General features: G+C 45.3%; 1 protein-coding gene across 1 annotated transcript in view; it reads left to right on the forward strand.

The window, feature by feature from the left end:
* The first annotated feature begins 2,636 nt into the window (after window positions 1–2,636).
* The window catches only part of Syt1 (Synaptotagmin 1), a 162,055-nt gene continuing 139,459 nt past the window's right edge, over window positions 2,637–25,232 (forward strand). The window contains exon 1 of the mRNA XM_077638395.1: window positions 2,637–3,587. The gene's annotated coding sequence lies outside the window, so the exon portion shown is untranslated. The remainder of the gene's footprint in view (window positions 3,588–25,232) is intronic.

Raw genomic sequence — 25,232 nt, forward strand, 5'->3', positions numbered from 1 at the left:
GGGGTTCATATGTCTGTACGTTGCCTTTTTCTTTTTTACAACTTTTGCGTCCTTTAGGAAACAAAAGACTCGGGCTGAGTGATTGCATCAAGAATTTTTTTGGCTGTTGTGCATGACCAGTGGCCATAATCATTCAGTCATTTTTCTCATAAGACTTGTAATCCTCCGGAAAAAATTAGCAGACGGTTTAGCATGGCTATGCGCTGGATATCGCGCAGTAGCACTAGTTACGGTAGGCTGATGCCAAAGCCTCTTTTGACCTAAAAGGCCTTGGTCGTAAAGGCCTTCTACCTAAACGCATTTACCCTGAAGGTTTTCATCCAGGCCTACCGTTCACCGAGGTGAAGGCCTAATAGGACCACACCTGGCAGGTGTGTACACAACCCCGTGTACAGGTGTGCACCTGCTAAAAAGCAAGCTTCAGGGACGTACGTATGTACGCCCAAAATGGGAACATGCGCCTATTAGTGGTACTGCAATAAAAGATCAATAGGGCAGTGATTTTTCAGTAGGAGGTGCAGTGACGAGTTCCAGCTTCAGACGTTACACCAAAACCCTTCACTAGTTCTACTCTTCATGAAGCCTCGGCTGAAGTTTCACATGGAGACAGAAGCTGCCGATAGGGTTCGCTACTGACACTCTAAGTTTAGAGTCCCTGGAAAAATTCTCAGACTATCTCAATCTCCCTCTCCCCGCCAAGGGATTTGGAAGATTTATGGCAGCTACTGTATGACGCTACCAGGCTTGACAATCACTTCATAGGCCAAAGGCTACGGAAGGTCGCCGATCTGTGCAATTCCCTAAAAAAAAATTTGGCTGTTCTGGCAGTACTGGGGCGCGGTGGCCATATTCTTTCCAAGTCCAGCGGCAGGGCTAAGGAATGCGCTACATCAAAAATTTTTCAGTGAATCTATCTTTTAGCAGGAGGCAGCGCCTGTCCTGGCTTTTTAGGGCACAAGTTGAAGCTGAGAAACCTTTCTTGACCCAGAATACGAGGAAGTCATTTTGCGCAGAGAGATGTTTAAGCGGAACTGAGCGGGAAAATTAAAACCTGGTAAGAAAATTTTGACACCAAAAAACGGGCGCTGTTTTAATGCAGCGGTTTATAGACCGCATGAAAAGATGGTTCTTTCTGCTTTCTTTAGCTCATTGTGAAGATCTCGCCAGCTCATTATGATACAGGTGAGTACACCTTCAAACAGCGGCGATCACGGAAGGGTATTTAGAATGCCCACTGTATCCCGGCTGTTCCAGGCGTGAGCCTTTTGTATAATCATAGGCTGCTGTCAGGAAGCGTGGTGTAAAATTTAAGCCCCGTACTCACGATGCATGGAATGATAGGGCACACAGCTATTATCGAAGTGTTTGCCACATCTAAATTAGGCACAGAAGTGCGGGTGTGGTCACTAGAGAACAGCACATATTACGACTTTCGTCCGTAAATGCCCGTTACCTCCAACCGATTTGTCAGGCAGCATCTGACTGATTCTTGAGCAACCCGTGTTTTGTAACGAAGGCTTTATAACCAAAGTTCGTTCTATCCAATGTGTGTGCACCCCCCGTCAATAGTGTTAAGCCCAAGGAGTTTGCATGTGAGGCCGGCAGCGTGCCCCGTCATGCATCCTCAGCGACCGTAATCTATCAGAAGAGGTATGTTTATTCGTTCTCAATTCTTTCAAGATTTGGAGACCTTGATGTGCTAGAGAGCCACGCTAAAGTGCGTAGAAGCAAACCGCCTGGGCTGTATACTTTTTTAGGGGGGGGGGGGGGGGGGGTGCGCCTTTCAAAATAGAAGCTTTGCTACTCGGCTGAAGCGCATGAGCTTGTCTGCCACGGCTTCCGCCATTAAGTATGGGCGCTTAAGTAAACACTAACGCGACTGTAATTAATTACGTGCAGAAAGCAATTCATTTTCGCCTCATAAGTGTTTCTCCAGCGTGTGTGTGCAAACCAAAGTCGCATTCCAGTCAAATGCATGTAACTCGCATTCATATTACAGTGATACTTGCATATGGCGCGTTTGGGCGAAATCACGGGCTAGACGTCGAAGTCGGTCATAATTCGCATCTGCAGAATGTCGTTCAGTGTGATTGCAATTGAGGATATTCCATTTGTGGCAACTGATCTAGATTTTTCGCAGCCCGTGGGCCGAAAGTACGTAAGACCCCAGTGCTAGCAGGTAGAGGGAAAGGGTCAGATACAACTCTGGATATCACCTTTCGCTTCAGTGGGTGGCAAACGGTAGACAAGTACGCGCCACATTGCATATCAGGGCAGATATTTTTAGTAGTGGAGCCTGCGATCTGGTTTCAGTTTCACAGGAGCGATGAACGTTCATATACTTTCGCGACTAACTGCCTGCGGCTGCATAACCAGTTTTAAAATCCAACCCCTGACGTCACTGCCACGTGACCAACTAGCCATCACCGCTCCCAAAGCGACGCGTGTGAGGTGGCGGCCTCTATCGACCGCAAGCGCTATCGATTGGCAGCCGGCGGCGGCTGCTGCGTCCGGCATTAAAAACAGCAGACAAAAAATAAACGCATAGAGAAAGCGCACTCGCGCGCAGAGGACGCCTGTAGCGCCGCTGACTCCGCGGCGGCCGCTTCGTGAAGCTGTCTTCCCGGTCAGACGGTACAGCGTTGCCATCTTGGCGACGACGCACACGGGTGATACGCGTCTCGCGGGGTGGAAACTCCCAACCGACACCTGCGCAAGGGAAAAACTAGGAAGCCAGGAGAGGTGATCGAACCACACCGGGAAGAGGAAGCCCGAGACCGACCGACGGCGAGGGAAAAGAGGGAAGCGCCAACGAAGCTGCACACGCACCCTACGCACGAGCAGGGGGAGCATTCGTCGATCACCCGTCGTCTACATCGCCAGGCGAAGAGAGAGCGCTGCAGGCATTACCAGCAGCAGCAGCCATGGGAGGGGGCACGCTGCACGACTGAGACCGACCGTAATCGGCGCCTGCGGAGATACGGTTCCCCTCCTCCTGTAAGTCCCTCCGGGCACTCCTACAACGACCGTCCCGAAAGCAGAAGACCCAGTGTTGCCCGGAGGCGGTGTTGAGGGAACAAACAAGCCGTTCTCAACCGAAGCGACCGGGGGCCCACGCAGGAGACGTCCGGAAAGCACCGCATCGCCCTTCGGAACGACCCTTCCAGAGAGGAGCTTCGCCTCCCCCATCGACGCCCCGGCAATATTCGCCGGCTCCCCGTACGCGCTTCGCTTGTTCGCCGTCGCTCCCTATTTTCCCCCTTTTCTTTGAGGGAGGAGTGAAATCAGGACGAAAGGGATACGAGGAAAAGGGGGCGTCGGTGTTGTGTGTCCTAAGGAACAACCCCCGTATCCTCTTGTGCTTCGAGGAAGTGCTTCGCAGACAGTTTCTTTTTCCTTTAAACAATTTCCTGCACGCACCGAGACGTTCAAGCTCCACTCTTGCTTCGCCGCTGCACGCAAGAGGAGCGCTACCACGAGAGAGGGGGAGCGGAAAGAGAGAAAGCACAACCTACGCGAGAGAGAGAGAGATCCAGCGCTTCGTAGCAGCTGCACGACGATCCACCCTCTCTACGACTAAACGCAAGGTGAGTTCCGTCGCTGTATTCCGTTTACGTCAGTCTTGAAAAAGGATGCACGGTTCTGAACTCTGGTTGCACGTACGAGTCCGCTTTTCCCGTTGCTTCGCCAAGCAGCACCGCCCCCGCGTTCCTAGTGACGTACGCAGAGCGCAGTATCGGCTCCGCGCGTGCTGCCCCCGGAGGCCCGGCATATGTTCGGGCTTCGCAGCGTTTTGTCGGCCCGTCAAGGACTCGGCGAGCGAGATCATGAAGCTGCTCTCGAGAGAAGCTACGACGCTCTTGTGAGGAGTGGTCTCTATTCCGTGGGGAGCTGAGCAGCAAAGTTTTTCTCTTTACTGCGCAGTAAGTGGATGCCAATCACTGCAGCAGTGGATGAAAAGACGTACGCAGGTGTAGTGTTTTGTTTCTAACTTCCCGGCTCTAATGTAGAAGTTCTTCACTGGCATTTCTGCGTTCAAGCGACTACACGAGCAACTACTGCAGCAGCTGTTGAAAAAGCCAGCATTGCCCAGGCTAAATTTGCTACTAGCTTGGGATTGAAAATGGTCAACCGAATACAATAACGAGATCCTATGTAAGAAAACTACGTTTCTTCACTAATGTTTCGAATCGCGCCCAACACCTGCTGTTTGAAATTCAGGTGCACTTAAGAAGCACAATCGGTGAAACTGGAAGCTCCAAAGGAGCATTCGCACCAACATCAACTACATCGCTTCCCTACTTCAAAGAAAACTTTACTTTCATGAATAAAATGTGAACGGTAAACTTTAGTGTTCTTTATTAACCTTAATAAAAAAAGTTATAACTTTTGCGGCATGTACGTCGTTAGGCCCACGTTAACAAGAGATGTAGCACGTGATTCTCTGGATATCCGTCCACAAAAATTCTGTTGTCAGCGTAGACAAACTCGGAGATGTCCTTTCCTTCAGTGCATCTTCATCATGTTTTGATGCTTTGATTTGCAGGGCGACGAAGTAAGGGAATGGGTGTGCTTCACATGTGCGCTCAATGTAAGCGTGTAGAGTGATTGTGGGCTCTGCGCAGCTGTTCAAGATAAGTCTGCATGCGTTATCTCGGCTTCTCTGTCCTCGTAGGTGACCGGGGTGGCTAAACTAGCCCCCTCAGAATGTGAGGTTTTGAGGGAGGAGTTTAGTTAGCATAACGATATTGCACATAGCGTGGCAGCATGGCGACTCGCACATCGGAACGCACACTATTCTATCATTCATACATTTCACATGCCATGTGTTTGGTGCTGAATACTACCGAACTAGCAAACAAACCATTCGGTGTGTTTTTATTTTTGCTTGTAAGCTTCACGAACGTTCTGTGTGTTCTCACAAGCGCAGATATACAGTCTAGAGGGACAAAAATTTAGAAAAATTGTTCACCTCTTGAGCCTTTTCTACTTGCTCATAATACTCCTTGAAGGCATTTGCAAAAAATGTATTTTTACAAAGTCATTAGTGCAAATGTGTGCCCTCTTTCTTTTTCTACAAAACCAGTGTTCCATACCATTTTCAAGTCGTGTCATTCAATCAGTGGAGGCATTTTGAATGCAATTTTACAATTTCAATGCAAGTGAGACATGAACAAAGCTCGTGCTTTATGAAAGAATAACTTGACTTGATCGTACCGGATAAAGCTTGGGACTCTCCGCAGGCTTTGTTTAAGTGAGTGCACGTTGTCCTTTCTGATTTTCATGTTTTCGCTGCGCAGTTTTTCTGGTGTTTGCAGCACACATTTTTGGGAGCGAGTTATCAGTCCACCTCCACGTCTCTTGTTAGTTTCTTTCTTAACAATAACTGTTTCCATTGCCCCCGAGATATCCAACGGGTCGTAATTTGGCTTAAAAAGCCAATAAACTTTCAATATTACTTCCCTGCAAGAAAATTCTTTACGAGATCTTGAATTTTCTTATTACGCTACATTACATGTATCGTATAGTTTTAACCTACAAGGAAAATCAGGAAAAATTCTTTAATTCATTTATTGCTCCTCAGCACTGTTAAGAGCTTGTAAAGTTTCGTCGAACTGAAATGGTGTCTCTTAGACGGCCGTAGGTCTTAGCGTTTATTAGGTTCAAGCATGGGAGGAAACCTAAGTTGCTGCTCCAGGGTGGTTTGATGAGTTTTGTAGCTCTTCGTCAGCCAAGAATTGCTAAAACACCAAAACATGGCTGGGTACGCGGTAATGGAAGAAACAAGGCTTGTCAAAATTAAATAAAAATACTGATACAGCAGCTGGTTTGGAGATATCTGTGTAGCTGGGTTTCATGTGGGGGTGTGCTATCTTTTACAAGGAACTTCGCCACTCACAACGTGTGTGTGCGTGCGTGTCTATGTGTGTGTGTGTGCGCGTGTGTGCCCGTTCGCGTGAGTGCGCGTTCGTGTGTGTGAGCGTGTGGGTGTGGGTGCGCGCGTGCGCGTGTATATATGTGTCCGTGCGTGCGTGCGCTCACATCTCTCCGACTGAGCCTCTATTTTTTCTATTTCTGCACTTAGCACTCCATTTTCATTTTCTGCAGCGCATTCTGTCCTTTCTGCGTATATAGCTTTAGCTGGTCAATTTTCACAGCGAGTGTATTGGGACACCTAACCGATTTAACAGACCAAATACGTGTTCCGAACCGTTAATTATTAAATTACAAAGCTAAAAAAACCGAGTATCATCAAATCATCTACGTTTGTACCCTCTTACTGCGTTACTCTTTTACCGCGCTTGCTTTACCTTAGTAACGAAAACTTAATAAACTGGCGGCAGTACCTGTGAGTAGACATCAATACCCAATACTCTAGAAAGACGCGACGGCACAGACGAAGAAGTCGGGATATGTGAGTAAAGGAGAGGCCATGGACCACTCGTCTTGAGATGAGCGGGTGAAGTTGCTTGGCTTTTTCAAATGCGGACGTCGTGTTTTTGGCAAACAAAAATGTTCGGCTAGCAGTGTGGAAATGCAGGGATCGTTTATAAATAACGACGCCTGCCCTTGTGACAAGCTGACGACAGAGCCCTATCATGTCCGCCTTGGTCACTTATGAACGTCGGCAGCTGTGGACCCTCTTTTTATATCAGAAGGAGCGACGCAGACGTGTGAGGAAGACGATTAGACAAAAGCTAGCGAGAGAAAGACAACAGAAGCGAACTTCGAAACCAAGGCAACGGTAGACGGAAGTACTGACGGCAGCCGTAACTCTACCAGGCGGCGCTAGTCTCTGACATTGAACGCTTTGTGGTCCACCACGATTGTGCTTGTTTTTTTTGTTTTTTTCTTCTCTGCCTGCATCGAGCAAATGGCCTGAAAGACGCGCTTCCTCCGTATTGATTCGGCAGGCAGAAAAAGTGTTCGTGCAGCCAGCCTGATCAATACCAATCCTTATTGACGTTTGCTGGTCTCCTAATGCAGCGCGCTACTTTTTTTCTCTCTGTCCACAGCAGTGTATTGCCGTTTTTTTTTCTTTGTTCTATTCGCATTGCAAAAAGACAGAGTCATTGTCTGAGACAGAGTAATTATAATGGCAGTGTTTACATTTCAGACCTGGAGCGAAGGCTTTCACCTCTATTACTTTAATGAAAAGCTACATTCACTGCCTAATTAGACGTTCACTGCTGCAGGAGTCATTTTGAATCCTTTTAATTAAAATAACGGGTCCGCCAATCAGCCACGTCATTGCTCTCTTTGTTATTAAGGCGTAGTAGAGAAGTAAGTTGCGGAATCATGATTACAATGAAATCACCTGGTTTTAGGTTTACTGGTCCTCGTGTTTTAAGGATGGAGCAAAATGACTGCCTAAATAAAGTAGATACTGCACCGCCTCAGCAGTCGAGTATTAAATTACGAAAAGCTTTAATTAGTCTGTCTCATCAGGCTTCTTTTGATGAAGTCTGTTGTGCGCAAGTTAATCAGCTCTTCCAAGGTACCCCCTCCCATATTTTTCACTCGTTGGGAATCAAATTTTTCACTAACCAGCCGCGCCAGCTTATTGGTTTGGCGGATCTAATGAAATAAAAAGCGAGGAATTGTATCCCGGCTTTATCTGCCGCCTTTAGATTCAGGTAAAATTGAAAAGAGCACTTATACTGTGCGGTGCCAGTGAAAGTTTAAAAAACTCTAGGGTTTACAAATTAATCCGATGTGTTTCACTATGACAATCCTCATAGACCTTAGTGCTAGCTTCAGCTCGTAAAAATTCATTATTTCGAAACAACGTGGCAAGCCTACATGCACAGCAACACGCATGTTTGTTTTCAGCTCCGAAAGTTGAATCGTACCTACTACTCTTATAAAGCTCATATTTTCCCGCGCATTTGGGGTAATCAATCATGGCAGAGTTTGAACAGCTCATTTGCTTCGTCAATGGTCGTTTCCACCTACGCGCCCTGTGTGCAGATAACACCGGCATGTATTTAATGCAAACAGCTTATCGGGATGACTGATCTTCTCTTTGCTCAATACTTTTGAATTCTGTAACTGGTCCAAAGCAAATGCACATCGAAATATCTTGTTGTGTCAGTTGTTCGCGTCCTGTAATCGTTTCTATTGTTGTTAATCATCTTGGAATAGCTATACCAACTAGCAGAGTAGAAAACAAAGAGTTATAGAAAAATGTAAACCCATTCTAGGCGCGCATGGCTTAGATGGTGTCAACGCACGATGATGTTAACGACACAGGAGCAGGCTGGCACAGAATTATAACGAGCTGTTTCTAGGACAGAGGTGCGTTCAAAAAAATAATAAGCAACGGTCGTCGGTGACTACATTAGCAGGAGGTGCACTTGGTGGTCGTCTCGTGTAGACGGTTCATTGCAGTACTCCATTTAGGTGTCACAGGGGATTTTCTGAATATGGTTTATTCGTAGTCTATAAAAGCGTTGCGCATCACAAGGGAGGTTGCACGTCGTCGTGTCTAGAGAAAAAAACAAGCACAAGCTTGTCTAGCACGACAAACATGCACATGTCATCGAGCGGACAGGTAGTACAAAAAACATACGGGTTTAGATCTAAACCTACTGAAACTTTCTGCAATATGCAAAAGCCACCGAGTGTCGAATCTTAGCGTTAACTATAATATTAGAGTTGCTACTGTAGATTCGAAAAGAAAATCCATCTACAACAAAAACATAACTAAAGCATCAGGAAAGGTCCTTGAGTTTAATATGCTTAATTTTGTAGAAAATGTCATTCATCGAAGACGCATCATGTCTCAGCTTGATAGCAGCTTAAATGTCTCTTCATAGCGGCATTAACTGTCTACATCTCGAGCGGTAATAACACCTCCATGCCCGACCCTGTTTTATTCAAGCACCTAAAAACTGCCACCCGTAAAACCATTTTAGTTGTTTTTTTACTATCATCTCTCCACCTCATGTTAAGTATTGAAAGCGCCTTGGCGTTCTTGCACAGTCATCTGCGCTACAAAACTACTTAACGAGGACCAGTTACAAGTATCGCGGCAAATAACCCGTCCGCTGTTATATATAAGTGCGCCTTGCCCGTAGGCTCAAAGCACGTGAAAGTAACAAAGACGGTGTTTAACAATCAGTTTTCCTTTTGGCTGAAGTTTCGGCGTCGTTCTTTTCACATTTTTTGCCTGTTATAATTCTCGGTTCCCATTTAGCCTAGGTCGGCGCTAACACAGCGAGAAAAATTGCCGGCTCAGCAGAACTGAAAGCTTGCTTCTTCTCATTTGCTGTCTGCGTGTGGCGAAGCATCTGGCTCGCGGTGATTTTGTTAGGCTTAGCGTTGTCAGCAGGTTAGTTCGGCGTGCTCCGAAGACCTCGATTCGCGTTCGGGCATAATTAACGGTCCGCAGTGGCGTCTGTTGCACGCCCTTTTGCCATCCGCATTCGACGGATGACCTCCGGCGTCCAGGCTTTTTTGTATTTTTTTAACTTTATATGTCGCTTTTGTATGGGCCCTGAGCCGGGCGTAAGTTAATTTGTTTGGCGCGTGTCGCTCATGCGAAAGCAGATCTCTCTGTAACTGTGCAGACGTTGTTGCAGCGCTTCTTGTTGAGGATTAGTATCTTATTTCCAGATAACTGCATACAGCACTTCGGCAGGTGCTATTTGCGCGTAGTTACAATCACTGTGTCGATAGATATTAATCGTAGAAGAACTACACCTTCTTGAGAAACAGTGTGAAGCGCAAAATTTGCCATTGCAAGTGGCTGTGTGGCCTTCTTTTAAATTTTCGCATTAAGAATGATTAACTCCTTGGCAGTGAACACTTTCCTTTTGTCTAATTATCCGCCATTAGAAATATTTGAAGACTTAATTAAATTAAGGGTAACAAAGCAAGGACCCTCGAAAACGCGTCATGCGCCTTTAACCAAAAAACGTGGGACGTGTGTAATATTGATTTTAGGCCAGCCAGTAGCCAAGTTATCTGCAAATTTCCTTTTATTTCAAGAACTCATTTTGGTCTATATAGAGACAACCAAATCCTTAATAGGAGAACCTTAACACACGGAAGAGGAGCAATTACTCGCCACTCCTTAGCGCCCACCTGAGGTGACGCGTGGTTCTATAAAAAAAAACATGCTCGTAGTCGGAGCAACCTTGCAATCATAAAACGAAGACTTTCACCTGATTCATCATCTGAACAAGCCTCACGCTGATTGAGTACTTAGTCTCTTAAGTTGTCTTAATTTTTTTTTGCTCTTAAGTACACTCATTGCAAAAACAATTCCAGCGGCACACTTGTAGTCAATACGCTGTGTATAAAATGGTGATGTGCATTGAAACCTGTCTGTGTGAGCGCAACCGACTACTTTAAGCGATACGAGAATAATTAGCCTTTCCGCGCGGTATTTGGCTGTGCAAAAGTTATCGGAAGGCCGCATATTATATTCAAACCCAACAATTCTGGACAAAAGCACTTTTGATAGGGAAACCGTTTATGAGCGCAGTTTTTCGTATAAGGAAAGATTTCTTTATAACACTCAATATATTTGCAGGTCACCCCACAGCAATCTTGCATTTTTTCTATTATCGTTTCCTCCTGTCGTCAAAAGCGTTCACCATTAGTTTTCTACATCCGTCTTAACTATATATCAGAAGAATGGACCATTATCTTCAATATTTCTAGTGCAGTATCTCACACTTTGCCAATTTTCAAAATTTTCCCCCGAGAATGTCGGACATGACCCCGCGGGAAGTCACACTAACGTGAATAATACACCTTGTGACAAGTAAGTGTGGAGCGGCCTACCTTTACGTGTCCAAGATAGCCAGGCGAGCCTCAATCAACCAGCAGGAGAAAGGGAGCAAAGCCTTACCTTTGGCTATTAGTCAAGTCGGTTTAGTGAGCGGATGCTACAGTATTCTTTTTCAACGTGTGCGTACCAAATATGCCATCGCAGGAACGCGCCCTTCCTGCCTACATTATTTACAATGTGCGTTTAATTGGGGCTACATTTTTCTGCCGTTGAATTGCAGTTAACTTTTTCTTGTGTCGTCGATGCTAACCAAGCCAAGCAGAAACTACTGATAACATTTTCGATAATAAATTGGCAATGTTGAGGCTTGCCAGTGGCATACTGGGTTTACGGCCAAATTCAATTTGAGGAAGAAAGTAACAATATATTTACCTAGATTTCGATTAACCAGATTAACACATCAACTTCAATGCATAGACCGATGGGGTTTTATCACACCCGCGCAAGAAAAGCTAATTATAAAAACTGGAATAAAGTGCAGGGGTGCTAAATTAACCACGAATATTTAATGTAGGCTATGCAGAGAACGACATGAAACCATCGATCTCCTGCTCAGCTGCTACAAGAAAGCTGCCGAAACTGATTAGAAACAAAGACACAGCGCAGCGACGAAAATGATTCACTGCAGCTGGTACAAAAGTTGCAAACTACGTGTGGTACAAAAGGGGTGAGAGCGTAACCTGAAAAAATTGAAATAAAAAAATGCTTTAAAATGCTAAGTGCTCTGATTCAATCGGAAAAGGTGCTGGAGCGTAATACACTTGGCTTAACCACGATAAATTTGAAGCGTGCGTGAGACTACACTTGGTACAGCAGGGTTGAAGACAAGCAACATGAAAAAAGTCAGTGGGAGTTATTGAAAATTTAAACCACGATGTCTCGGATCTATTTCAGCAGCTGTGGCACGTGTGGTAACAGACACACCCCAATGACCTGAAAATCAGCGCAGACAAAACTGCGATCTATCAGCTTCGGAAAAGGGGCGCTCCTGAGATCTGCGCATGTCATTCAGCGATACGTAGCAATATTTCAGGTCCTTGAGACGAACCCCGCACATGATTACCAAATCCTACTTAAAGATCAATGACCGTGTCCTCAGTGAAAACAGTAACGATGAGTGTAGTGTAGGATAGCGTAGTGTAGTGTAATGTGATATAGTGTAGTGTAGTGCAGTGTAAAGTAGCGTACTGTAGCGTAGTAGAGTGTGGCGCAACGTAGTGTAGTGTAGTGGGATGATTATAAGGCACATCATCGAAGAGCGCTGAGGACTCATTTCGGTCAGCTGTGCGTATTTAACATCCACATACACCTCCGTTGACGTTAATTCTCGCATTTGGGTTCCTCCAATATTTCGTGTTCGAATCCTTAACTTTGTGCCCAGTAACAGGGGGCCGGAGCCTCGAAATCTGAACTCTTTTCTCGAACTCAATGGCAAATTCTGCATTTGACGCACTGCATCTAAATGCACTGCTTGCGACGGGGTGCACGGGATTTCAAAATGAGGCTTGTAATTAATCAATTATTCAGCAAAGTTTACCATAAAATCAGTGGAAAGCTCGTGGTCTCTGAGAATATAAGCTACTTAATCATCGCTCATAAATGTCAGCGCACCGAAAATCTCAGATATCGCCTCTCCCTTCATATTTTTAAAGGGCGACTGAAGGGGTTTTACAAATTCGTGAGCTAAAAGGCTTCGAATGTGTGGAACTCATACGTACAGCGTGCGAAGTCTTTTTGGCCTAGTATTAGATGGGGTGATGAAATTACCTATTAAAACCGCGGCGGCGTTCAGAGTTCTCCACAGCCCAAATCTCCGGGTGGGGAGGCGCATGATGACGTCATATGCGGTGCCGGTACATCTACAGGTCATATACGCTTTCTTTGAACTAAAAAAAATGAACGCCATAGAATCCTGCGCCTGCCAAGCGTATGTTACGGCATACTGCGATGCATAGATAGTTGTGGGCGTATGCAGCGAAAATTTGCTATCGCGGTTGGTTAATCGAGTTTAATGTCCCAAAGAGATTCAGGCTGTGAGGGACGTCGTAGTGGATGGTTCCGTTTAATTTTTACCACCTGCGGGTGAGTAAACGCACGTTAAAAAAACGTGGAGCGGGTCTCTATCATTTGGCCTCCATTTAAAAATGAACGCCATCCACGGCAGGGATAGAATTCTAGTCTTTCGAGTCAGAAGCCCGGCACCATAATCACTGAAGCAACGCGGAGGCTTCAAAGCCTGAAATTTCCTCGTCCGTGACGTCAGCTCCAAGCTTCTCCTCATTCATGCGATGCTAGGAGGAGAAGCTTCAGATTCAAAAATGCTAGTGAAAAAAACACACTATGTGATGGTTAAGTCACCTGAAGAGTAGAATAAAATCGTTTTAGATTTCCCGTTTGTGCAGCCTCTTTTGCAATTTTTGCATTTATTTTCAGCTTTCGGTCCATCAAATACCATATTCGGACAGATAGCAGCAGTAGCGGGTATCTACTGTACTGTAGCGGTGTCAACATTTGCGAGTATCACTTCTTTTCTGGTTTGTACTTCGATTTTTTTTACATTCTTTGTTGAACTTTATTAATGTGTTGATTGGGAGTTCCAGTATTTACTTGATTCCAGCGCACAACGTTTTGCCTGAAAAAATCGCCTAAAGATGAGATGCGCGTTAGAATCGAGTACGAGAATTAAACTTCGGCAGCAACACCCTACTGCCATCGCCATCACAAAAATAGCGGCTAGGTGCTCGTTGCGCATCGATATTAACGATATCGCCTACCGCGGTCTTGGATACTGGGAGGCCTGGCGGGCATCTGGAGTGTCCTGTCAGCAAGGCGCCGGCCAGGACATGAACCAACATGGAAACGTTGTTTGCGAAGACGCGCCGAGTTCATTACGCCACCTGGTGTCAAAAAAGGGAGACCTTGACCTTTGAGGCTTCCTGAGCACGAACAATGGTACAGCCAGCCAGCCCCACGCCGAGCGGGCCACCACCGTCGACGCTCCAGTCCAGGGCGCGCAATCGTTTTGGTGCTCTGCCAACGCTGCCGAGCGCGCCACTACCGCCTGAGCTTCCGTCGAAAGATAAACGTGCCATTGGGCTATCGGAGCGCTGCGCAACATCTTGGCGCGCTGCCAAGGACTGACTGCGGGCGCCAAAGAGGGCGCGAAGTAAGGAAATAAGAAAAGCTAACGCTTCAAAATATGGTGATCTTGTGTACAGGAGCAAGTGCTTATCGGGCAGCGTCACATGTAACTATATCGGAGAGTGAAAATATGGTGCGCGTTACAGTCGAAGTTAGTACACTTCTTTTTCTGACCTTGACAAACGGGCGATCATTAGACTCTAAAAAATGCGCTAGTTTCTTTAAACACGAAGATTTCGTAAAACCTAAGACATTAAAAAACGAAGCACATGCATCGCCACCATTGGCCTTTTTCGCAAGAAGACCGGATCAGTCAAGATTTTTTCTTTTGGGGGTGGCGCAAATCTCGGAGTTTGAGTTTGTTGCAAGCTACAAGTGGGGTTAACCTTGCGGTTTCAGTCGGAATTTGTTCCACTGTAGTGACGCTTAAGTAATAAACGAGGTCACAAATCAGGCACATATCACAGTCCCGACAGATCTATACCGCTATAAACACAATCATTCATAACAGCCAATTCTCAAGTCCTGCTGTCACCATCTGCAGTCCAGATCCAAGTCCTGGAGGAACTTTAAAAGAAGGCGTGAAGCCTCCTTTCTACATGACTATTTTCCGCACGGGTAGCCAATGTCCCGAATAGAACTGTTAGGGGCTTCGGAGGTCAGGCTACACCGGCATTCAACTTAATTAGATGATCGCGGAGTCTGGTCTTGTCATGACGTCCCGATTTCAGTCGAATGGGTTAAAAACCAGGTTTCACTTTTGCATCGAATTTTCTCAGCAATAAATGCATCTTTTGATGCCGAACCCACATCATTACAGCTAGATAGAGCCGTACAGTTGATCTTCAGTACGAATAACACTTATATGAAGTTGTCCCCGAGATCCCTTCGATTGAACAAGAAGACATCAGGGGCTAGTTTTTGGCTCGTTGCCTTCGATAAGGTTACACGGAAACTTATTCATTTCTCAAAGTGTCTTCAAAACTCTTGATAGACATCATGAAAATTGAGGACGAAAATTCCCCACGTAGTTGTCTTTTATTCCGTCGTCACTTTCTTGCATTGGCAAAACCGTTCCTTTCTAAGACTCCGCGCCTTGCCCTGTCTACTCTCTCTGCGCCTTGCCCTGTCTACTCTTATGCACTGCAATACAAGTCACTAACTAGCCCACCTGTCTGCACTACTCATGTTACTTTGTGCGAGTTGAAAAAACTGCCGTCTAAAATATATCAAGCATGGACAAATGTCAAGCACTACAGGGACCTCGAAGGTGGTCAGCTTGTCGTGTCTGCTTTGGGCACGATGAGTTTCCAATGTTGTCCGTAAGCTACTTGCTTTCTCGTCTGCGAAGCACAGTCCGAATGTGTCGCCTGCAGAGTCAATAAACCCCGCCGTAAGTTATGTTCCTTTTTGTCATAAATTGGGGTTTAATAGCAGCTAAACGTCAAGGTCAACGAATCAAAGAAGTGTCTTGATCTGTCACAAGCCTGAGACTCGGGATTTTTTAGAAGTTCTGTTCATAGCCCAGGTCGAATTAGAAACACGGCTTCGAGGATAATAAAAGAAATTGTTATATTTTTCACGGTGTTCGTGTAGCTTCTGGCTTTGGCCTTAGTATTCAAAACTCATACCAAAATATTGTTATTGATTTGCAATGTTATCACAAATTGCTATACGAGAGGTTCCCAATCGGTAGACTGTATGCGGACGTCTTGCGCATAATTACTAAATGACAAACCTAAACGTAGTTTTTTCAAAACTAATCTCTAGGCGAGTCTTGTTTTGCGTCTACAAGCACTGTAACGATTGGAAAGAGGCCAAAAGAGCCCGAGCAAGGTCATAAAGTGACACTCTTATTCGTGCACTGCGATGGTTGGAACGCAAGAAAGAATGCTTTATCAATGGCAGCGACCACAATTTTGTGAGGGTCTCTCCATTCAGCGTCATCATCTTGGACGAAAAAACTGATTCCAGTAATTTCTTCCTTGCTGTTGTGGGGGGACCACACTGCAACGAAACGCTAACAAAGCAAAAATCAAACAGTTCTTTATCTCAACACGCAACACATTGCGCAAACGGTCCTTCTTTTCCATTGCATGGCCGCGGAAATCTTTCCCGCAGGTACGTAAGATCGTCCCTTTCGCCGAGCGTGTTGCAATTTGAGCCCACCCGCGAAAAGAACTTCACGCTTTCTTATTCCGGCATCCGCATCAAATTTGATGTCGATGCAGGGCGGCTGCATAGGTGAGGAGGCAAGCTTCTTTGCATGGATGGAGTTACCAAAAGAAAGGGGCTAAACTGATTTTCCCTGCCCCAGACAGTGCTTGCGCGAGCCCGATAGCAGGGCAAAACTTGTTTTAACACAATGGCTCGCGGCCTGACTTGATAAGATAAATCTCTTATAGGCGGTAGAGTGACACAACCTCTTTTTCCTCACTGTTCGTCCACAGACTATGCGTAAGGCCGAAAGCGTGGATAAAGTTGGCACTACGTCAGTTTTTTTTCTTTCTTTTCTGTTTAATCGTCTTCGCTGTGGCAAAATTTCCGAGACTTTTTTTTTTTATAAAGCATTTCACTTGTCGTTACAAGGGATTACCTATTCTGGCTCAGCATTTACGAAACGACGTTAGTCCCACTGTTCTTTGAGCTGTTACGTGCTCCGTTCGCCTGTTGTTCGTGGGTTACATGGCGGGTGTGACATGATCAGATCTTTGACGCGTTTATTCATTAACAACTACGTCCAGGACGCGTGACGAATTTTGGTGCTTCTCTGCACCGAATATTTGATTTAATAAATTCGCTTAGAAAAGGATTGCGTGAAATCAATTCGGATTGCATTACAATAAGCAGTTTGGCGAGAATCTGCGGGGAGAGCATGCTTTAGCTCGTTCCTTGATGTACGAATTAAATTTATTTCAGCAGTACTAACAAAAAGCGATCAGGCTGAACCATAAATCATAATAAACTATTCAGAATTCAGCACTTCCTAAAGAACTAGCAAGAGCATACACTACCTTTCAGCTCCGCACGGAAGGGGTTCCTGCGTTAGGAAACAAATAAGGACATTCCACTGACACATATCCTACATTAGAACCGGCTCATGTGTGCATAGCTTAGAGAACTTCCCGATGATACCAGAAATCTGATTTCTTTGTAGGCGAAAATATAACGAAGCCCTCCAATGAAGAGAAATCAAGAGAAGGATCCGGTGCGGCTGATCGAGCGAGCCTGTCGCAATGTGGCCACCAGTGGAGTTCTGGGCTTTCAGTGAAGGCACGGTATAGGAAGAGTACTCGACTCAGCTTCTTCACCCCTGCTAAGGAGCACACTTCAAACTAAAGTTTTTCCTCCTCCTCCTTCTTCTGCGCGAAGCTATTGCAATCTGCATCAATCATCAGCTGCCTCAATTAAGGCATGGGAAATATTTATTTCGTTCTTGAAAATAACTTTCATTAAAAAACTCCCATCGTTTTTGAACTGATGTCCACTGAGACATACTACTAATGGCCGTAGTGGAGTGCATTGGAACATGAGAGTTGCACTAGAAATTAAAGGTAATGGCACATGTTGGCGAGAAACATTTTTGTGCAAACCATTACATAAACTGTGTGGACAAAAAGTTAGCATAGTTAACTGTCTCGAACCTCATTTCAACTTCATAGGCTCTTCCCTTCACTACATTTTAAGAATCCTCTATTTGGACTATATTGTCACACTTTTTAAGAAACACGTAACCGTTCATTTGCACAGGCTCTTGTTCAATGACGAGCTATTACTGTGGCCCCTCATGCTCTTGCGCCAGCGACCCTAATCACCTCGAACGCTAAAAATTCACTTAAGAAGTTTCATTTAAGCGTGAAAAGATTGTAAACTTACATTCATACATACTACGTTAACGGAATTAGTCATTTCTGGTATGGCCGCCATTTAACTGCCCCACAGCTTCATATTCTCCACACGGCCCAAGAAAATAATTGTATGTTCACCACTAGTCTGCCGCAAGGACATAGAAGGTGGCGAAATCAGCCATCTTGTTTTCTGATAGCTAGTATATTCTTAATGGACCCAAGCCATGCATTGTGAAGGCAAGATAACCGCCGGTCCTTAAGGGTAATGGAGTGGATTCCAAGAGAACGCAAGCGCATCAAGGGGCGGCAGAAAATTAGATTGGCGGATCTGATTAAGAAGTTTGTGGGGGCACGGTGGCCACAGCTGGCAAAGGACAGGGTTAAGTGGAGAGAAATGAAAGAGGCCTATGCCCTGCAGTGGGCTTAGTCAGTCTGATCATGCTGATGATGACATTCTTAATTCTGCCGATTACTGCATTTTGTAGCGTGAGCTACACTGGCCGAGGTTGAGGAGTTTCGCGCGGCTCCTAGAGAGCCGTGCTGCGCATGCGCGAGGAGCAGTGACGTCACACGGCGCACAACTGGCGCGCCGGAGCCGCCGCCGCGCGCGCCTCGCCGGTCATAGCCGCGGCCTACGCACTGGCGCCGGCGCGTGCCCAGCTGTGTGCCTCCGTTGCGCAGTAGCCAAGTCTGACGCTGCGCCGGAGCCGCTTGATAGCGCCTCTCATTTTGTCCGCATGCGCAGAGTTCTGTGGGGGGGGTATACATATAGCGAGCGGGGCTTTTGCCAGTGTGGTATAGCCATGAAGGAGAGCGAAATTGTTGCTCAGCGGTAATTGATGCTCAGCGGCTCAGTTTAGCTCACGCTACGTATATCCTGGCATAGGCGAACTAAGCCAGTGCTAATTTCTCGTAACTATTTATGGCTAAAACCTTCATTCGTTCTATTTCTCTTTTCATTCCTTTTCTTCGTTCCCTTCGAAGAGATGCTGATCGGGCAGGACCTTTCGCTCAGTTGTATGGCAGTGAACTGCTGTTAGTTCACAGCGCTTCTTAATGGGAAAATGATCCTGCGCACGTTTTTCTGGTTTCATTAATAGAACAGACAAGGTCCCTTATATGTATCCTTACGCCTGACGCATCCCGGGTCTGCTAAAATGACCGTGTTTTGTAGCGCGTTTCCTCAAAACTTTTCGGAGACAATTACTCGTGTGCAATCTGTCCAGCAGCTAGCTCTGTGTTAGCACCAGCACTTCTTGAGGCGATTTATTTCTTTTTATACTTAAGTGAAGCCGCCTTCCTTGCTCGGAACCTGTCTTTTCACATTGGATACTACCGCGCACTTTGTTGATAACTGCGACGCTCCATGGTAATTAAAATTCATACTAAACAGCCAGCTCACTATAAGCAGTTCCACTAGAATAAAGAAGCTTTCAAGGATTGAATTTTGGAAAGGAGACACAGAAAATCCTTCGTGGCTTTTAGTTACGCATAAAATACAGTTGTCTGTCGACGGGTTAATTAGGAAACGTAACATGATGGTATTCGCTGCTCAGCAGTTAGCACTTTACCAGATACACATGCGGTATCCCGGTTAGATTCATGTGTGTACTGACGGTTCCATTCTTCAAAATTCTACAGCGTCCGCATTTGTGATTCCTCACCTGAATGAGCGACGGGCATGTAAACTGGCTCACGCGACAGAATCAACGACCGCTGAGATTTACTTTATTTATTTGGCTCTCCAGTTCATCTCCTTGGTGCGAGACCCGCAAATGTGAATTATCAGATCAAATCAAATTGATTTCAGCCTTGAAAAGGTACAGACAGCGGAGGCGCAGAAAAAGCTGTAAGATACAGCTTGACAAAGCCGCAGCCCCCTTTCGCTTGGCAGCGACTTGACAGCAAGGCTTATAAAACAAAGACCATTGTGCAACGTATGAACAGGTATACAATATGAAACTACAGAATAAAGTGAAAGCATTTTACAATATTAAATCGGCATTCACAGTCGATAAACACAGATCGAAAGCAAAGAAAAAGAATAAACATATTCTACATGTCAACGTACATAGCACGCAAAGATTTTTTTAGGAACTAAAGAGGTCAAAATTATAATATGCATATGTATTTAACAGGGAAGGAAGAGTGAATTGCAGGCGTTCTCTAACTGAATTTATTCCAGGAGACGGCACTACCCAAGTCTCCACATACCTGGCTTCTAGGGCACGTAATTCAGCAAGGTTACGTATGCAGTTTACATTCCTACGTGTTTCAAGTTTAAACCGGATACTTAGACGATATTTATACAAGTTGTGAATTTTTACCACATTTCTTTCTAAAAAGAGATCTGTGCTTGAAGAGTCCCAGGGGACATTGTAAATAAGACGAAGGAACTTTTTCTGTAGAAAATAGATACGTTGAAGACAGCTATCCGTGGCTGTACCCCACACTAAGTGGCAGTAGTTTAAATAGGAGTAGAAAAATGAATTATAGAGGAGTAGCTTTATTTTTCGTGGAATAACATATCTCAGCCGACTTATGACTCCGGTTAGTTGAGCCAGCTTCGTTGCTATATGGTCCACATGGTGATACCAAATCATGTTGGAAGAAAAACCACTCCTAGACATTTAAATTGTTCAACCAAATCTATACACCGCGAGCTTAGTTTAGTCTCGATGGAGGAAGGAAGCACTTTATTTTTAGGACGAAAAATTACAGCTTGTGTTTTCTTATCATGTATACTCATGCATTTGATTCATACCATTTTTAGTGATTCCCAATTCGTACTGAGATCACTTGACAGCGCTAGTTGCGTGCCATAGAAACTTAGACTGATATACGGGGTTCTCAAAGAATTTTTCAAGGCTACCAACAAGCAGCATAATATAGTTTTCCAGTCGATACCCGGACATTGTTTTATTTCCGGAAACACGCAGGCGGATGGAGCGTCTAGGCAAGCACACTCCAATGCACTCAATTCTGGCCTTCCGTTACCGAGAGGCGCATTGCGCCATTTCTTGAAGACCATGCGCAATGAAATGAACGAAAAGAGGTGGTTTGAGCCAAACCATGCAAGTTCTAATCCGCATTTCATCGATCGGTTGCTGCGGTTTAATATTCCATTATCTATCAGCAGAAGTTTGGAAACGCAACTCACACCTTGCGTTTAGGAACAGCTTTCACGAAGCACGTTCTTCGTGGAAATGGCCGCCCAAGGTGTGTGCGCGGGAAAGAAAACGAGGATGTGGTTCACATATTACTGGATTGAAGACAGACTTGAGCGCTCTTGACAAAAGACCGTTAAGTCTGAAAATGTTCTTAGGCCCGTGAACGACATGTGAACTGCAAAAGCGAGCACTTGTGGCATTGATAGCATTCCTTCAGGACAGCGTTATCCTTGGGAAGTACTAGCTTTGTAGATTTGGAGTCAATGCTAGAGCTCTCACCTCTCTATGTGCGGGTTTCAAGATCTTTGTTATTTGCTTTTGCTGTGCTTGCTGCAAAGAAACTTTTTTTTTTGTGAGTGAGTGCTTTAATAGCGTTGCTATCTACTTTTGTTGTGTGTACTGCAAATCATCTTATTTCTTGCTCTTCTGTCCTTGTTTATTCATATCTCTTATGAATATTGTATTTTGTCCTGTTCACTTCATATTCGAGCTGTTTTTCTTCTCTCATTATAGTTACTTTTACTGACGCTTGTACTTTGCTTAATGTGTTGTGTATTGCTTGTGTTTGTGCTGTGTTATGTTGAGCAAAGTGGTTGCTACGAATTGGTGAAAAGGATTAGCCGGATCCGCTATGCAGCACCGACCTCTTCTTAACTGCTCATGTAAATAAAAAAAGAAGCATGAAAGGAAAGAATATATGGAAGGAGAAGAGAAATAAAGATGAAGGGAAAAATCTAGGAAGAAAACAAACTAATTAAAGAACAATGAAAAAAAATGGACAGCAAGAAAAAAGGCGAGGAGCGAAGACAGCTGGAGAAAAATGGAGAACGATAGAATGTTAGAAAAGAGGAAAAAATGCGAAAGTCGCCGATTCAGACAATAAATGAACAAAGCACGGAGGACAAGAAGGAATAAGAAAGTTGACGATCTAATAAATTATCTCGCTCTCTTGTAGCTCTCTTCAAATACCAATCGCTTAAGCTCTGATCTTTACAGCAAGCACCGGGACCAATGAAAAGGAGAAGAAAACATTACAAGAAACCTTATTCTCCCACAACTTCGTGTCGAACACACCCAACAGTTCCGGAAAAAGCAATTTTCAATAGGAAAGACTTTATGAACGCAATTTTTTCATATACTGTATTATTTCACTATAGCAATCAATATATCTCCAGAACTCCCCCCGCCATGTTTGCATTTTTTTTTTGCTATTAACGTTTCTGTTATCGCCCAAAACGTTCATCATTGGTCCTGTATGGCAATCTTAACTAATGCATGCGAGAAACAAACAAAAATTAAAAGCAAGAGTCTGCTGCGTATCGGAAGAATGCACCATTACCTTCATTTTTTTCATAATAGTATCTTACACTATTTCAATATTCAAAATTTTTGTCCAGGAATGCTCCACTCGGCTTAACGTTTCAAATAGAGAAGCAATAATGAAGCTTTCATTCTCACGACACATTCTTATAAAGCGCCGTCTTGTAGCGAATCAATTTCTTCGCTTCCTTGAATCTCTGGCGTTGTAAACACTCGTTTCGCAATCTCCCAGACAACCCATTACGCATGCTAATGACCAGACTCCAGTATCGATCAATAAGGGAGCTAAAACTTCCTCTTTCAGTACGCCTCGAGCAATCTGCTCTAGCTTTTCCCACAAGTGGATGACTGGCCACGGAATTACCGATGTAGACGGTTTTTTTCTGTGTAGAAACTTCCACGACGATGAAGTGCAATGTCGAATAATTCACGGCATTGAAGTATCCACTGAATTCTATGCCCAGATAAAACTGGCCGCATAGGTGAAAGTAAAAAAATTGGGCTGCGCTCAGGCTTTCAGGTTAAACGTAGCGGCTGCTAATCTTTCACCTGGCTAGCCCTATGACCTAGAAAACTATTCACACTTAGATAAGAAATGTAGATGCGCAAATACGACAGTATTTTGTAAGAAGTAGGTTCGTGGGTTCATGTTCGTGTTTGTTTGTACATTATGAATAATCGTTTTCTTCCTCTCTCTCTTTCTATCTAGCGCTACGCTCCACAAAGTCGAGCGTGCAAAGTAGACACATCTTCTTATCCCGTTTGCCTTTCAAGTCTTCCATTCACAGCTAAGCGTGCTGCAGATGTTCATGCGCTGTTGACTATGACCTTGTTCACAAGCTACATAACAGCCGATCGAGCACAGTGTCCACAAACGAACTCGATACGATTGAATTTCACCTAGGAAGTCCACATAGTTTTCTATGTGAAAGCGTACTCTGATTTCCAAATTTTGCTGCGTGGCCAAAGCGCCATCAAAACACTAAATATTTCTCGGAATTTCCTTTTTTTGCAGATCATATCATGAGTTGTTTCGCATTATTTTTAGTAGTTATTCTCTGCTCCTAGGGTTTTTACGTACGCTTGCAAACAGCATGACAATAGGCCTAAAACATTACACAGTAAAACAGTAAAAAAATGTACTTTACTGTTTGCATAAATTCATAGTTGTCGTCTCGCTGTATAGTAATCCATTTTAGACACTGGCACTATAGTGATGAAAACAAAGAATGAGATTTCGGCTTGTGCAGATTATACTTTTGAAACTGTCAGAAATGTTACAGAGGCACCTGTCTAAATATATAAGCCTTACCAGTGTAGAAAACCCCCGCTAATATACTGTAAAGCTTTATGCAGAGAGCTAAAGAAGCTTATGCCCAGTATGACCCGACAACTCAGCAGAAGCAAGGTCAGCCCCGACCGCTTCTGGACCAGCCGCATGAACACGCCGATCGAAACAGCAGAAAGTAGCACAACTCCCCTCTTGCAACACGTAAACTTTCCGGGACAGGGACGCTGGAACGCACGTTCACGCAAACGTGCCGGCCACCAAAAAGCGCTTCCATATGGTATCTTTTTTTGCCGGTCCCGGCGTCCTCTAATTCCTTCCAACCTACCACTACTTTCTCTACTTCCTTTCAGTTCACCTTCCAACCGCGTACCCTCCATGCACCCTTTTTTCCCCACTGCCGCGATAAACTTCCGGATTACGCACGCTTCGGAGATTAGTAATCGAATGTCTGGCGCCTTTGGCGTCGCTAGCGGCCTCGCCGGGCTCACAGTCCGGGCCTTGCACAGCCAGCCATGAAGCAGTAGGCGAATAAAAGATGGGGAAGAGAACAGGATGAACGGAGAGAGGTATGTACATACTGTCCAGGATAAAAAAAAAAGCGAAATAGGGAGCGGCCATGAGTTCGCGGTGGTGACCAGAATGGGGAGCTTTGGGGATTTAGGCTCTGACAAGCAGCTCCTCTTTCCCCCCATATTCCTACTCTATAGCTTGGGAGGAGAATCTTTGTTTTGTGTTCCATCTGTTCTCGCTGTGTTCTTTTTTATCCTGTATGCACTTGCCTCTGCCGGCATCATGGCGGAGAGACTGCACCGGACGTCTAGGGAACGAACGCGACCGAGAAAAGAGGAAAGAGGGAGATAGAGAGAAGGGAATGGGGAAAACCTGGGCAATGCCAGGCTGCGGGGAAGGGAGCTGCGTTCGCGAATGTCCTCATATCGACCGCGCAGTGCGGCCGCTTTCTAATAATACGGTCACGGAACCTCTTTCACCCTCCTCGATTCTTCTTTCCCCGCGCTCTTCCCCGTTTCCGAGGCAACGAACAGCGCGTCCGTGACGTCCTTGCTGACGTCATGCCACCCCTCTTTTCCTTTTCAAGCCCTTCTCCCGCGGCGTCTCCTGCTGCGCCGCTTTGATTGGCTCCCTCTTTTCCAAGCCTCCTCTTTAGCCTTTACGTACTTGCCTTTCATCCCCGAACACCGGTCGCTGCCTTCCCCGTCGTCCTCGATGCCGTGGAGCTCTCCTGGCTGCCGCTGTGCGGCGCTGTGGTCGGGATTTTGTGCACGTGTCAGGCATCTGGAGAAAGAAGCGTCAGTGGCCAACGGTTTCGCAAGACACGTTGTCGAGATCGTGCGCGCAACCACTAGTCTGTAGAGAATGGTGCAAACATTACAGCGGCAGAAAACCACAGGTGGTGTTGGTTTGGTTTGGTGAAGGTCTGGTCTTTCTGACGTCACTTGAACGCGTTGGCAGCCTGAGCGTTGTCGACAGTTCTCCGCGTTTTCTCTCCTAGAACTTGCAGCTTGAGAGCAGCAAAAAAAAACCATAAGGGTACTTTTCGGCACGTATACGAAGCCAGTTCTAGGATTCTTAGACTTCATCAACCTTGGAGAAGCTCGAACGGTGTGCCCGCCTCGGTGGCTTGGAAGCGGCGGCGTCTTCTC

This window comes from Amblyomma americanum, chromosome 9 (genome assembly GCF_052857255.1).
Source record: "Amblyomma americanum isolate KBUSLIRL-KWMA chromosome 9, ASM5285725v1, whole genome shotgun sequence".
NCBI lineage: Eukaryota > Metazoa > Arthropoda > Arachnida > Ixodida > Ixodidae > Amblyomma > Amblyomma americanum.